Raw genomic sequence first — 13,296 nt, 5'->3', positions numbered from 1 at the left:
CCTTCCTCCGTTTTAAGATGAACTGGGCCAGACCCAGTGGCTCCCACCTGTAATCCCAACACTTTGGGAGGCCAAGACAGGAGGATCACTTGAGCCCCAAAAGTTCAAGAGCAGCCTGGGCGAAACAGTGAGACTCGATCACTACAAAAAAATAAAACTAGCTGGCTGTGGTGGTGTGTACCTCTAGTCCCAGCTACTCAGGAAGTTCAGGTGGGAGGCACTTTTTGCTCAGGAGGTTGAGGCAGCCCTCAAACTCCTGAACTCAAGGAAAGCTGTGGCCTTGGCCTCCCGAAGTGCTGGGATTACAGATGTGTGCCACCACGCCTGGTCTCCTTATCGACTTGCCAGCATCCTTTCACAAATCCCCTGACTCTGTGACAACAAGCAGCTCTCCAGAAAGATGCTTTGAAGACAAGACATGATAGAGCACACGGCCCTCCATGTCTCTTCCCTAAGTTGCTATATTAATTGAAAGATAAATGACCCTGGTCCTTGCCTTTTCCTGCACAAGATAATGTATGATGGGGTTAGCAATGATATCTCTGTAATCTATAACCAGGTATACTCTTGCACGCAAACCTTGATGTGATTGTGCTTTAATTTAACTTTCAAGCAAGTTTAATGTGATTTCGCAGGTACTGAACACTCACCACTTGTATGTAAGTAGGCTGAAATTCTGTTGGACCAGTCTGATGGAACTGCCCCCACTCAATAGTCCTTGGTCTATAATCCTCAGTAAGACTTGTAAGTAAAACTAACTTTAATTCTTTTTTTCTTTTTTAATTTGAGACACAGTCTCGCTCTGTTGCCAGGCTGGAGTGCAGTGGCTCCATTTTGGCTCACTGAAACCTTCCCCTCCTTGGCTGAAGCTATTCTCCTGCCTCAGCCTCCAGAGTAGCTGGGATTATAGGCACCTGCCACCACACCCAGCTAATTTTTATACTTTTAGTAGAGATGGGGTTTCATCATGTTGGCCAGGCCGGTTTTGAACTCTTGACCTCAGGTGATACACTTGCCTCAGCCTCCCAAAGTGCTGGGATTACAGGTGTGATCCACTGTGCCCAGCCACTTTAATTCCCTTTTTTTTTTTTTTTTTTTTTTTTTTTTGTAGAAATGGAGTGTTGCTCTGTCTCCAGGCTACAGTGCAGTGGTGCAATCTCGCCTCAGCTCACTGCAACCTCTGCCTTGTGGGTTCAGGTGATTCCCCTGCCTCAGCCTCCCCAGTAGCTGGGCCTACAGGCACACGCCACCACACCCAGCTAATTTTTTGTATTTTAGTAGAGACGGGGTGATCTGCCTGACTCAGCCTCCCAAAGTGCTGGGATTACAGGTGTGAGCCACCGTGCCCAGCCAAGAAAACCCTTTTGAATTAACATATGATCCAGCAATTTTACTTCTAGGTATATGCCCAAAGAAATAGCAAACAGGAACTTAAACTGATGCCTGTGCATACCAATAGCAGCATTGCCTAGGCAACAGGAGTGAAACTTCATCTCAAAAAAAAAAAAAGGAAAAAAATGAATGGGCCAGTTACCAGTGGCTCACACTTGTAATCCCAGCACTTTGGGAGGCCGACGTGGGCAGATCACCTGAGGTCAGGAGTTTGAGGCCAGGCTGGCCAACCTTGTGAAATCCTGTCTACTAAAAATACATCCCAGCACTTTGGGAGGCCGAGGTGGGCGGATCACGAGGTCAAGAGATCGAGACCATCCTGGTCAACAAGGTGAAACACCGACTCTACCAAAAATGCAAAAATTAGCTGGGCATGGTGGTGCGCACCTGTAATCCCAGCTACTCAGGAGGCTGAGGCAGGAGAATTGCTTGAACCCAGGAGGCGGAAGTTGTGGTGAGCCGAGATCGCGCCATTGAACTCCAGGGTAACAAGAGTGAAACTCCGTCTCAAAAAAAAAAAACAAAGATATTAGGCAGGTAATCCCAGCTACTTGGGAGACTGAGGCAGGCGAATCGCTTGAATCCGAGAGACAGAGGTTGCAGTGAGCCGAGATAACAGTGAGCCGAAATCGCGCCAGTGCACTCCAGCCTAGGCAACAAGAGCAAAAACTCCATCTCAAAAAAAAAAAGATAAACAAAATGTCATACAATGAAATATTATTCAGCCATAAAAGTAATGAAATCCTGACATGCTACAACATGGATGAACCTTAAAAACATTATTCTAAATGAAATAAGACTGACCCCAAAGATGAAATGATCAAATATTGTATAATTCCATATATATATATATGTACCCACAGACTCATAGAGATACAAAGTCGAAAAGAGGTTGCCACGAGCTGGGAGGAGAAGGGAACAGGGGGTAAGAGTTTAATGAGTACAGTCCCAGTTTCCACCCGTGGACATGGAAGATAAAGTCCTGGAGATCACTGGTGGTGATGATTGCACAATGAGAATATATTCTATGCCGGTGAATGTACACTTAAAGGTTAAAATGGTACATTCTATGTTTACTTTGCCACAAGTAAAAAAAAAAAAAAAAAAAAAGACAAAACAGTAATCGTCTTTGGAGAAGTCAGTTACACTGAATCTGGAGCCAAATGAACAGAACCCTGACTTAAATCCCTTTTCTCTCAACAGCCCTGTGCAATCTCTGAATTAAGTCTATTAGCATGTTCCTCCCATAATGCTTTGCTTCATATTCACCAAAACCTAGTTAGTGAAATCAGCAACAAATATGTAGAAACTACCTACGTAGTTCAACAACATATTTCTATGATGGCATAATTTTCAAACAAACAATAATTGAAGATTTTTCCATGGGTCCTAAACTCAGCTTTGTGAAATAGGAAGCGGGCTTATTGGGAGTGATGGGCAGGGGGGCGAATTCCTTAGCTTTGCGCAGTGGCAGTATCGTAGCCAATGAGGTTTATCCGAGGCGCGATTATTGCTAATTGAAAACTTTTCCCAATACCCCGCCGTGACGACTTGCAATACAGTCGGCGCTGGCAATTTTTGACAGTCTCTACGGAGACTGATTTTTCTGGTGTTAAAAGAAAGGTCATTCTTACTTATATGCTTGTAGACTAAGTGTGGAAGCCAGTAATATGCATAGCTCCTGTTCTTCACCGAAAGCGCTTTGAGGTTAAGTAAAGTAGGTCATAGTTACTGTTGCCATGATCTTTGCTTAGAGTAAATAGATGCTGTTGTGCTGTTGTGAAGTTTGTCAGCCGGCTTGCTTGTTCGTTCTATTTTTCTTGCCCTCTCGCTGTGTTCTCCACTCTGATTTTGTTACGGAGACGTTTTAAAATTTTCCCCAGCTCTCCCTGCCTGCTGTTTCTGCACCGTCGAACACAGTTAATCCTTCCTCTGTGCCCTCCGGTTCACTTTTCTCACCGCCTACTCATTGCTCAAAATTCGAGTCAACCCTGTCATCTCTGTGACGTCACGTTGATTTGCATAAGATTCCCCAGCGTCCCAAGCGAATGTTCTTAGTTTCCCAAATCTGAATGTTCGATACGAGATGGTTCCAACAACAAGAAACCGCCCACGCAGATGCGCCTTAAATATAGCCGGTGGAGTGGGAACACGTCGTATCCACGGACGCGCTGGCAGACACTCACCCTCAATGTAATAAGAGTCATCATCCGTGGGGGAGCGATGTGACGCCTAAAATCTTCAGCTTTGCGCAGTGGCAGTATCGTAGCCAATGAGGTTTATCCGAGGCGCGATTATTGCTAATTGAAAACTTTTCCCAATACCCCGCCATGACGACTTGAAATATAGTCGGCATTGGCAATTTTTGACAGTCTCTACGGAGACTGAACTATTTCAGGTTTAAAGAAAGCTGGTGGCGGTTTGCAGGTATTACGTGTAGTTGTTTAGGCTTTTGAAACCATATTTTGGTATTGCGTTATAGAGTTTTGTTCTCTTTTTTCTTTTCATAGGAAATTGCGCCTAGTTTTCCAAGACGCTGTGGTTTGGCAATTGGATTCCCAGTCATCACTGATTTTTGTCCCCATGCATCTAGTGAGTGGGGCGATCCACCTCATTTGTCACTGAAGGTCACAGATTCCCATAAAGAAAAGGGGAACTCTGAAATTAACACATTCAAAGTCTTTTTTTTTTTTTTGAGACGGAGATTTCGCTGTTGCCCAGGCTGCAGTGTAGTGGCACAATCATGATCTCGGCTCACTGCAACCTCTACATCCCTGGTTCAAGCCATTCTCTGTCTCAGCCTCCGGAGTAGCTGGAATTACAGGCGTGCACCACCACCCCCAGCTCGGTTTTGTATTTTTAGTAGAGAGTGGGTTTTGCCTTCTTGGGCAGGCTGGTCTCGAACTGACCTCAGGTGATCCACATGCCTCGACTTCGCAAAGTGTTGGGATTATAGGCGTGGGCCACCGCGCCCGGCCCAAAGTCTTCCTTTTATTTTTATTTTTTCTTTCTTTCTTTTTTTAAGACGGGGTTTCACCATGTTGGTCAGGCTGATTGTGAACTCCAGACCTCAGGTGATCTGCCGGTCTTGGCCTCCAAAGTGCTTGGATTACAGGTGTGAGCCACCACGTCTGGCCCAGTCTTCCTTTTAAAGCGACTAAGAGGGAAAAAGGCACAGGAGACTTGCTTAGGTCCTACTTTCGGAGTCCCTGGCAGAGCTGGGGCTGATAGCAGGTGCTCTTGCCCCTAGTGTTGTACTTGTTTCCACTACACCAGCTTCTTCCAGGCTTATCTTTTTGGGAAGACCTGGGCTGTCCATGGACAGAGGTCCTGAGGAATCATAACCCTGGGCATGGTGGATCCAGCTAGACCTGCTTAGGACACCACCCGTCAAACACTCCTCCATCCTGGAACAAAAAGATGTGGCAAAAAGGGTGACAACAATACCTACAGGATTAAAGGCCATGCTGGGAAAAACAGCTCCAGTGGCAAGTTAGACTCAGTCCCCACTTCAAGGACCTCACAGTCTGGGGACATGGAGGTGGAGGTTGCAGTGAGCTGAAATCGCGCACCTCTGTACTTCAGCCTGGGTGACAGAGTGACACTCTGTCTCAAAAAAAAAAAAAAAAAAAAAAAAAAGGCCGGGCACGGTGGCTCACACCTTGTAATCCCAGCTCTTTGGGAGGCTGAGGTGGGCAGATCACAAGATCAGTAGATCAAGAACAGCCTCACCAACTTGCTGAAACCCCGTCTCTACTAAAGATACAAAAAATTAGCTGAATGTGGTGGCGAGTGCCTGTAATCCCAGCTACTTGGGAGGCTGAGTCAGGAGGATCGCTTGAACCCGGGAGGCGGAGGTTGCAATCAGCTGAGATCAAACCACTGCGCTCCAGCCTGGGTGACAGGGTAAGACTTCATCAAAAAAAAAAAGGAGAAGAAAAAAAGAAAAGAAAAAGTTCCTGGCCAGGTGCGGTGGCTCAAGCCTGTAATCCCAGCACTTTGAGATGCCAAGGCGGATGGATCATGAGTTCAGGAGTTTGAGACCAGCCTGGCCAACAAGATGAAACCCTGTCTCCTTCTTCTCCAAGGAAACACCAAATGGTGGATGACACTGGTGCGGTGTGGCGGGGGTCGGGAGGGGACCGGAGGCCCCAGCGGCCCTTGGATGGGGAACCTCAGTGGCTTCTGCAGAAGTTTCAGCAGTGGCATCCAGGACCGAGCGAGGCCGCAGAGCTCGTGGAGGCAAGGCTGAGGATAAGGAGTGGATGCCCATCATCAAGCTGGGCTGCCTGGTTAAGGACATGAAGATAAAGTCCCTGGAGGAGATCTGTCTCTTCTCTCTGCCCATCAAGGAATCTGAGATCACTGACTTTACTGAGAGCGTCTCTCAAGGACAAGGTTTTGAAAAGAAGATGTTGCCGGTGCAGAAGCAGACCCAGGTGGCCAGCGCACCAGGTTCAAGGCATTTGTTGCCATTTGGGACTACAATGGCCATGTCTGTCTGGGTGTTAAGTGTTCCAAGGAGTTGGCCACTGCCATCCGTGGGGACATCATCCTGGCCAAGCTCTCCATTGTCCCCGTGCACAGAGGCTACTGGGGGAACAAGATCGGCAAGTCCCACACCGTTTCTTGCAAGGTGACAGGCCGCTGTGGCTCTGTGCTAGTGCACCTCATCCCCATGCACAGGGGCACTGGCATTGTCTCTATACCTGTGCCCAAGACGCTGCTCAAGATGGCTGGTGTCGATGACCGCTACACCTCAGCCAGGGGCTGCACTGCCACCCTGGGCAACTTCGCCAAGGCCACCTTTGATGCCATCTCTAAGACCTACAGCTACCTAACCCCCAACCTCTAAAAGGAGAACGTATTCACCAAGTTTACCTATCAGGAATTCACCGACCACCTCCTCAAGACCCACACTAGAGTCTCAATGCAGAGAACCCAAGCTCCAGCTGTGGCTACAACATGGGTTTTTTGTTTGTTTCTTTAACTCATAAAATTACAGAGCTATCCTAAACATAGGGTTTTTATTCAAGAAAAATAAAGCGAATTAACCCTGAAAAGAAAAGAAGAAAGAAACCAAATCTCTACTAAAAATACAAAACATAGCTGGGCACGGTGGCACACATCTGTAATCCCAGCTACTCGGTAGGCTGAGGCACAAGAATCACTTGAAACTAGGAGGCAGAGGTTGCAGTGAGCCAAGATTGTGCCAGTGCACTCCAGCCTGGTGACAGAGACAGTCTGAAGAAAAGAGAAAAGAAAAAGGAAGGGAAGGGAGAAGAGAAGGGAAGGGAAGGGAATTGTATCATCCCTGAGTAATATAAGTTAACGTCACTTCTCTGGAACCCAGGGTAGGTTTCTGAGGACCAATGTGTCAGAACTGAGCAAAAGTGATGGAAAGAGGGACTTAGTGAGAACGACTCAAAGAGGCATCCTGGAGACCCCAAGCTGACGATGGGAACTGCAAGAGGACCTGGTGTGCGCTGCCCGGAAGCTGAAATATCAAGAAGGCATAACTAGCCAGGTGTGGTGGCTCACGCCTGTAATCCAAGCACTTTGGAGGCCAAGGCGGGCAGATCACCTGAGGTCAGGAGTTCAAGACCAGCCTGACCAACATGGTGAAACCCCATCTTAAAAAAAATAAAAATAAAGGTCCGGGTACGGTGGCTTACGCCTGTAATCCCAGCACTTTGGGAGGCCGAGACGGGCGGATCACGAGGTCAAGAGGTCGAGACCATCCTGGTCAACATGGTGAAACCCCCATCTCTACTAAAAATACAAAAAATTAGCTGGGCATGGTGGCGCATGCCTGTAATCCCAGCTACTCAGGAGGCTGAGGCAGGAGAATTGACTGAACCCAGAAGGCGGAGGTTGTGGTGAGCCGAGATTGTGCCATTGCACTCCAGCCTGGGTAACAAGAGTGAAACTCCGTCTCAAAAAAAAAAAAAAAAAAAAAAATTAAAAATAAATAAATAAAAATTAAAAACATAATAATAAAATTAAAATTTAAAAAAAGAAGCCTTAACTAAGTCTAAAAATACACTCCAGTCATTTTTCATTCTCAATTGGTTGCTGAGATGGCCCGTCTGGGGGTCAGTTCAAGCATGGAGGAAATAAAAGATGAGTACTCCCACCCAAGGCAAATTTTATATTGATCAGAAAGTCAGATGATGCCCTGGGAGTCTAAACATCATAATTATCTCCATTTACCTAGCATCAGGTTGGAATTCAATAGAGCTGAGTTCCCCATTTTTTTTCCTTAGATACGGGGTCTCCATCTGTCACTCCACTCACTTGCACTACACAGCTGGAGTGTGATGATGCAATCAAAGCTCACTGCAGCCTCTAACTCCTAGGCTCAAGCAAGCCTCAGGGCTGCGTTCTCAATCCACTGCCCTCTTTTTCTTTTCTTTTCTTTCCCTCTTTCCTTCTTTCTTTTCTTTCTTTCTCTTCCTCCCTCCTCCCTTTCTTCCTTTCTTTCTTTTCTTTTCTTTTCCTTTCTTTCTTTCCTTCTCTTTCTTTCTTTCTTTCTTTCTTTCTTTCTTTCTTTCTTTCTTTCTTTCTTTCTTTTCTTTTCTTTTCTTTTCTTTTCTTTTCTTTTCTTTCTTTTCTTTGTACTATCACTCTGTTGCCCAGGCTGGAGTGCAGTGGCACGATCTCAGCTCACTGCAACCTCTGCCTCCCAGGTTCAAGCGATTCTCCTGCCTCAGCCTCCTGAGTAGCTTGGACTACAGGCGCATGCCACCATGCGGGCTATTTGTGTGTGTGTGTGTGTGTTTTTAGTAGCAATGGGGATTCACCGTGTTAGCCAGGGTGGTCTCGATCTCCTGACCTCGTGATCAGCCAGCCTTGGCCTCCCAAAGTGCTGGGATTACAGGCGTGAGCCACTGTGCCCAGCCTGGGAACAGGAACTCATACTTTGCTTTCACTCTTGGAGGCATATGTTTGCAAAGTCACTTTTGAGGCTGGGCACCGTGGCTCACGCCTGCAGTCCCAGTTCTTTGAGAGGTTGAGGTGGGCGGATCACTTGAGCCCAGGAATTTCAGACCAGCCTGGACAACATGAGGAAACCCAGTCTCTACAAAAAATTCAAAAATTAGCCAGGCATGGTGGCAAGCATCTGTAGTCCCAGCTACTTGAGAGGCTGAGGTGGGAGGATTGCTTGAGCTGGAGAGGTAGAGGCTGCAGTGAGCCATGGCGCTGTCTCCAGCAAAAAACAAAAACAAAAACGAAAAATGAAACAAAACTTTGGAGAGGAATTTACAATGCACTGTCAGTTAAAGGACCAGGGTAAGGGCGGGGCGCGGTGGCTCACGCCTCTAATCCCAGCACTTTGGGAGGCCGAGGAGGGTGGATCATGAGGTCAAGAGATCGAGACCATCCTGGTCAACAAGGTGAAACCCCGTCTCTACTAAAAATACAAAAAATTAGCTGGGCATGGTGGCGCGTGCCTGTAGTCCCAGCTACTCGGGAGGCTGAGGCAGGAGAATTGCTTGAACCCAGAAGGCAGAGGTTGCGGTGAGCCGAGATCATGCCATTGCACTCCAACCTGGGTAACAAGAGTGAAACTCCATCTCAAAAAAAAAAAGGACCAGGGTAGGGATGAGAAGGCAAGTGAAGACTTGAAGGTAAGACTTCATCTCAAAAGAAAAAAAAAAATGGCCGGGCATGGTGGCTCATGCCTATAATCCCAGCACTTTGGAAGGTCAAAGCGAGCGGGTCATGAGGTCAGGAGTTAGAGACAAGCCTAGCCAACATGGTTGGCTACTAAAAATACAAAAAAAAAATTAGCCAGGTGTGGCGGCAGGCACCTGTAATCCCAGCTACTCGGGAGGGTGAGGCAGGAGAATTGCTTGAACGAACCCGGGAGGTAGAGATTGCAGTGAGCCCAGACCATGCCATTGCACTCCAGCCTCAGTGTCAGAGCAAGACTCTGTCTCAAAAAAAAAAAATCAAAAACTTAGAAATAATGTGAAAAGAATAGTGCATGTCCTTTCAAGATCAAACTACAGTGATTTCTTAAATTTTGACATGCATGAAAATAAGCTTGAGAATTTCTTAAGACACAGATCGAATCCCCATTCATAGAGATTCTGATCCAGGAGGTCTGAGATGGAGCATAAGATTCTGCATTTCTACAAGTTCCCAGGTGCTGGTCCAGGGTCCACAGCTTGAAAAGCAAGAGAACTGTAGCACTGTCTCATTAGCATCATCACACTCTAGAGGAAAACTTGACTTACTGTTTACTATATATTTTTTATTAGAGATGGGTTCTTGGCCGAGAATGATGGCTCACGCCTGTAATTCCAGCACTTTGGGAGGCCAAGGCAGGAGGATCTCTTGAGCTCAGACGTTCAAGACCAGCCTGGGCAACATTGTGACACCCCATCTTTTTTTTGGCAGCGGCGGGGGACAGAGTTTCACTCTTTTTTTTTTTTTGAGAAGGAGTTTCGCTCTTGTTACCCAGGCTGGAGTGCAATGGCGCGATCTCAGCTCACCGCAACCTCCGCCTCCTGGGTTCAAGCAATTCTCCTGCCTCAGCCTCCTGAGTAGCTGGGATTACAGGCACGCACCACCATGCCCAGCTAATTTTTTGTATTTTTAGTAGAGATGAGGTTTCACCTTGTTGACCAGGATAGTCTCGATCTCTTGACCTCGTGATCCACCTGCCTCGGCCTCCCAAAGTGCTGGGATTACAGGTGTGAGCCACCGTGCCCGGCCGGACTTTCACTCTTGTTGCCCAGGCTCGAGTGCAATGGCTTCCACCTCAGCTCCCCACAACCTCCGTCTCCCGGGTTCAAGCAGTTCTACTGCCTCAGCCTCCAGAGTAGCTGGGATTAGAGGTATGTGCCGCCACCACCACGCCCGGCTAATTTTGTATTTTTAGTAGAGACAGGGTTTCTCCATATTGATCAGGCCGGTCTCGAACTCCGACCTCAGGAGATCCACCTGCCTCAGCCTCCCAAAGTGCTGGGATTCTAGGCGTGAGTCACCACACCTGGTGAGACAAAAAAAAGAGACTCTTTTTATTGTTGTCATTGTCATTGTTTTTGGAGACAGCAGCGTCTTGCTCTGTCACCTCAACTGGAGTGCAGTGGTGCAGTCTCGGCTCACTGTAACCTCCACCTCCCAGGCTCAAGTGATCCTCCTGAGTAGATGGATGGACCTACTGGAGCCAGACCTCACAATCTAAACTAAAACCCTACTGGCTAACAACTTAAAACTTTTTTAAACAGGTAAAAGTAATGGAGAGCTGGGACATGCCTGTGAGCACGCCCAGCACAGGTATCTTGGTTAAAGTACAAGGACAGGCTCAAGTGAGCCTCCTGAGTAGATGGATGGACCTACAGGCATGTGGCACCACCCTTGACTAATGTTATTTCTTTCTTTTTTTTTTTTTTTTTTTTGTAGAGAAGTGGGTTTTACATATTGTTCAAACTAGTCTCAAACTCCTGGGCTCAAGCGATCCACCTGCCTTGGCCTCCCAAAGTGCTGAGATTACAGGCATGAGCCATCGTGCCTGGAAAAATTTAAAAATTAGCTGGGCGTGCTAGTAAGTGCCTGTAATCATAGCTACTTGGGAGGCAGAGGCACGAGGGTCGCTTGAGCCTAGGAGGTGGAGGTTGCAGTGAGCCGAGATGGTGCCACTGCACTCCAGCCTGGGCAACAGAGTGAGACGCTGTCTGTGGGAAGTAGAAAAGTTCCTTTTTAAAGTTTCTTTTCTTGTTAAAGAATAAGTGTGCTAATAACTCTGTTAAGCCCCATCCTATGTAGCTGTTAGACATGCCATGCTCACAGGCACGTAGTACCTTCTATGTCCTTGTACTTTAACCAAGATACCTGTGCTGGGCGTGCTCACAGGCATGTCCCAGCTCTCCATTACTTTTACCTTTTTAGAAAAGTTTTAAGTTGTTAGCCAGTAGGGTTTTAGTTTAGATTGTGAGGTCTGGCTCCAGCCAACAGAGATCAGACATAGTGGTAAGGATGACCCCAAATGTGTAAGGGATAGATTTGTGTGTGTTGCTTTATTCTTTGTACTCTGGTGGCAAGATGGCTAGTGAGAGTGCCCTTCCTGCAGTCCAGGAAGTAGAAACTGCGTTGCTGAAAGGCCCTTTGTCGCAGTGCTGACTTTCTTTGCGGCACCTAGCATCTATTCCCATCTATTTCCAGCACTGTCTCAAAACCCCCTACAATGAAAAAGCAAACAAAAAAATGGAGGCAAAATTTACATAACATAAAATTAACCACATTAAAGTGGATCTTTTTTTTTTTGCTTTATTTTTCAGGGCAAGGAGGGGAGGGAGGGTTCCATGTGACTTTTACATATTACTGTTTTCTGTTTTGCAACCTAAATTCTTTTTTCTGTATACAAAAACTACTGCATGTTTGTATATAAAATTCAAATATACATATGAAACCGTGACAGTCCAACACTCCCAAAATAATCTCGCCTCGACTCCAAGGGGATAGCCACAGGTAGGTGAGATTATTCCTCCAAAATGTCCTACCCATAGGTCAACACAATTATTAACAAAAATTGAATTATGCTCTACATACAGTTCCATTACATCCTTTTTCTTTCCGCTAAACAATACATTGTGGACACAATTGCCATGCCAGCACCTAATTCCCCTCTTTCCCATATGAATGCGACCTACCAAGGTTACCAATCCCCCATTAATGCGCATGTGAATTGTTTCCAGTTCCCCCCCCCACCCCAAGCAATGCTATAATGAATACGCTTGAGGCTACATCATCTTTGCTTACTCTTGGGGTATTTCGGAAGGGAAATCTCTTTCTTTCCTTCCCTTCCTCCCTCCCTTCCTTCCCTCTCTCCTTCTCTCTTCCTCTCTTGGAGGGGAGTTATGCTTATTTTTTTTTGTCTTTTCTGTTTTTTTCCTTTTTGTGGAGAATGAGGTCTCGCTATATTGCCCAGGCAGGTCTCAAACTCCTGGGCTCAAGCTATCCTCCTGCCTCTGCCTCTGTAAGAGCTAGGATTACAGGCGTAAGCCACAGAGCATGGCCTTTTTTCTCTGTCTCTCTCTTTCTCTCTTTCTTCTTTCTCTTCTTTTCTTCTTGAGACAGGGTCTTGCTCTGTTACCAAGACTGGAGTGTAGTGGTGTGATCTCAGTTCACTACAGCCTCGACCTCCCAGGCTCAAACAATTCTCCTGTCTCAGCCTCCTAAGTAGCTGGGATTACAGGCATGTGCCGACACGCCCAGCTAATTTTTGTATTTTTTGTAGAGATGGGGTTTCACCACGTTGGCCAGGCTGGTCTTGAACTCCTAGGCTCAAGCTATCTGCCCGCCTCGGCCTCCCAAAGTGCTGGCACTATAGGCGTGACCCACCATGCAGGCCTGGGGGAAATTAATTTCTTTTTTTTTGAGACGAGTTTCATTCTTTTTTGTTTTGTTTTGTTTAAGGGAGAACTTGGAATAATTCTAAGGAGTTTCACTCTTGCTACCCAGACTGGAGTGAAATGGCATGGTCTCGGCTCATGGCAACCTCCGCCTCCTGGGTTCAAGTGATTCTCCTGCCTCAGCCTCCCAAGTAGCTGGGATTACAGGTACCTGCCACCACATCTGGCTAATTTTGTATTTAAAAATTTTTTTTTCGTTTTTGAGATGGAGTCTCGCTCTGTCCCCCAGGCTGGAGTGCAGTGGCGCGATCTTGGCTCACTGCAACCTCCACCTCTTGGGTTGAAGCAATTCTCCTGCCTCAGCCTTCTGAGTAGCTGGAATCACAGGCACACGCCACCATGCCTGGGTAATTTTTGTATTTTTAGTAAAGACAGGGTTTCACCATATTGGTCAGCTTGGTCTCAAACTCCTAACCTCTGATCCACCCACCTCGGCCTCCCAAAGTGTTGGGATTATAGGCGTGAGCCACCATACCTGGTT

At 46.8% G+C, this 13,296-nt stretch overlaps 2 non-coding genes and 1 pseudogene across 2 annotated transcripts; all 3 read left to right on the top strand.

Annotated features, from left to right (window-relative positions):
• The first annotated feature begins 2,848 nt into the window (after positions 1-2,848).
• LOC118144518 (U4 spliceosomal RNA) lies at positions 2,849-2,989 on the top strand. The gene has a single exon (XR_004729292.1). It is a non-coding gene; the product is annotated as a U4 spliceosomal RNA (small nuclear RNA).
• Positions 2,990-3,635: 646 nt separating this feature from the next.
• Positions 3,636-3,776, top strand: LOC118144517 (U4 spliceosomal RNA). The gene has a single exon (XR_004729291.1). It is a non-coding gene; the product is annotated as a U4 spliceosomal RNA (small nuclear RNA).
• A 1,731-nt stretch (positions 3,777-5,507) lies between these two features.
• LOC144577683 (small ribosomal subunit protein uS5 pseudogene) lies at positions 5,508-6,508 on the top strand (annotated as a pseudogene).
• Positions 6,509-13,296: the final 6,788 nt, after the last annotated feature.

This window comes from Callithrix jacchus, chromosome 9, assembly GCF_049354715.1.
Source record: "Callithrix jacchus isolate 240 chromosome 9, calJac240_pri, whole genome shotgun sequence".
In the NCBI taxonomy this organism is placed as follows: domain Eukaryota; kingdom Metazoa; phylum Chordata; class Mammalia; order Primates; family Cebidae; genus Callithrix; species Callithrix jacchus.
Note: the sequence above shows the minus strand (reverse complement) of the source record. Positions and strands in the feature narration are given on the sequence as shown.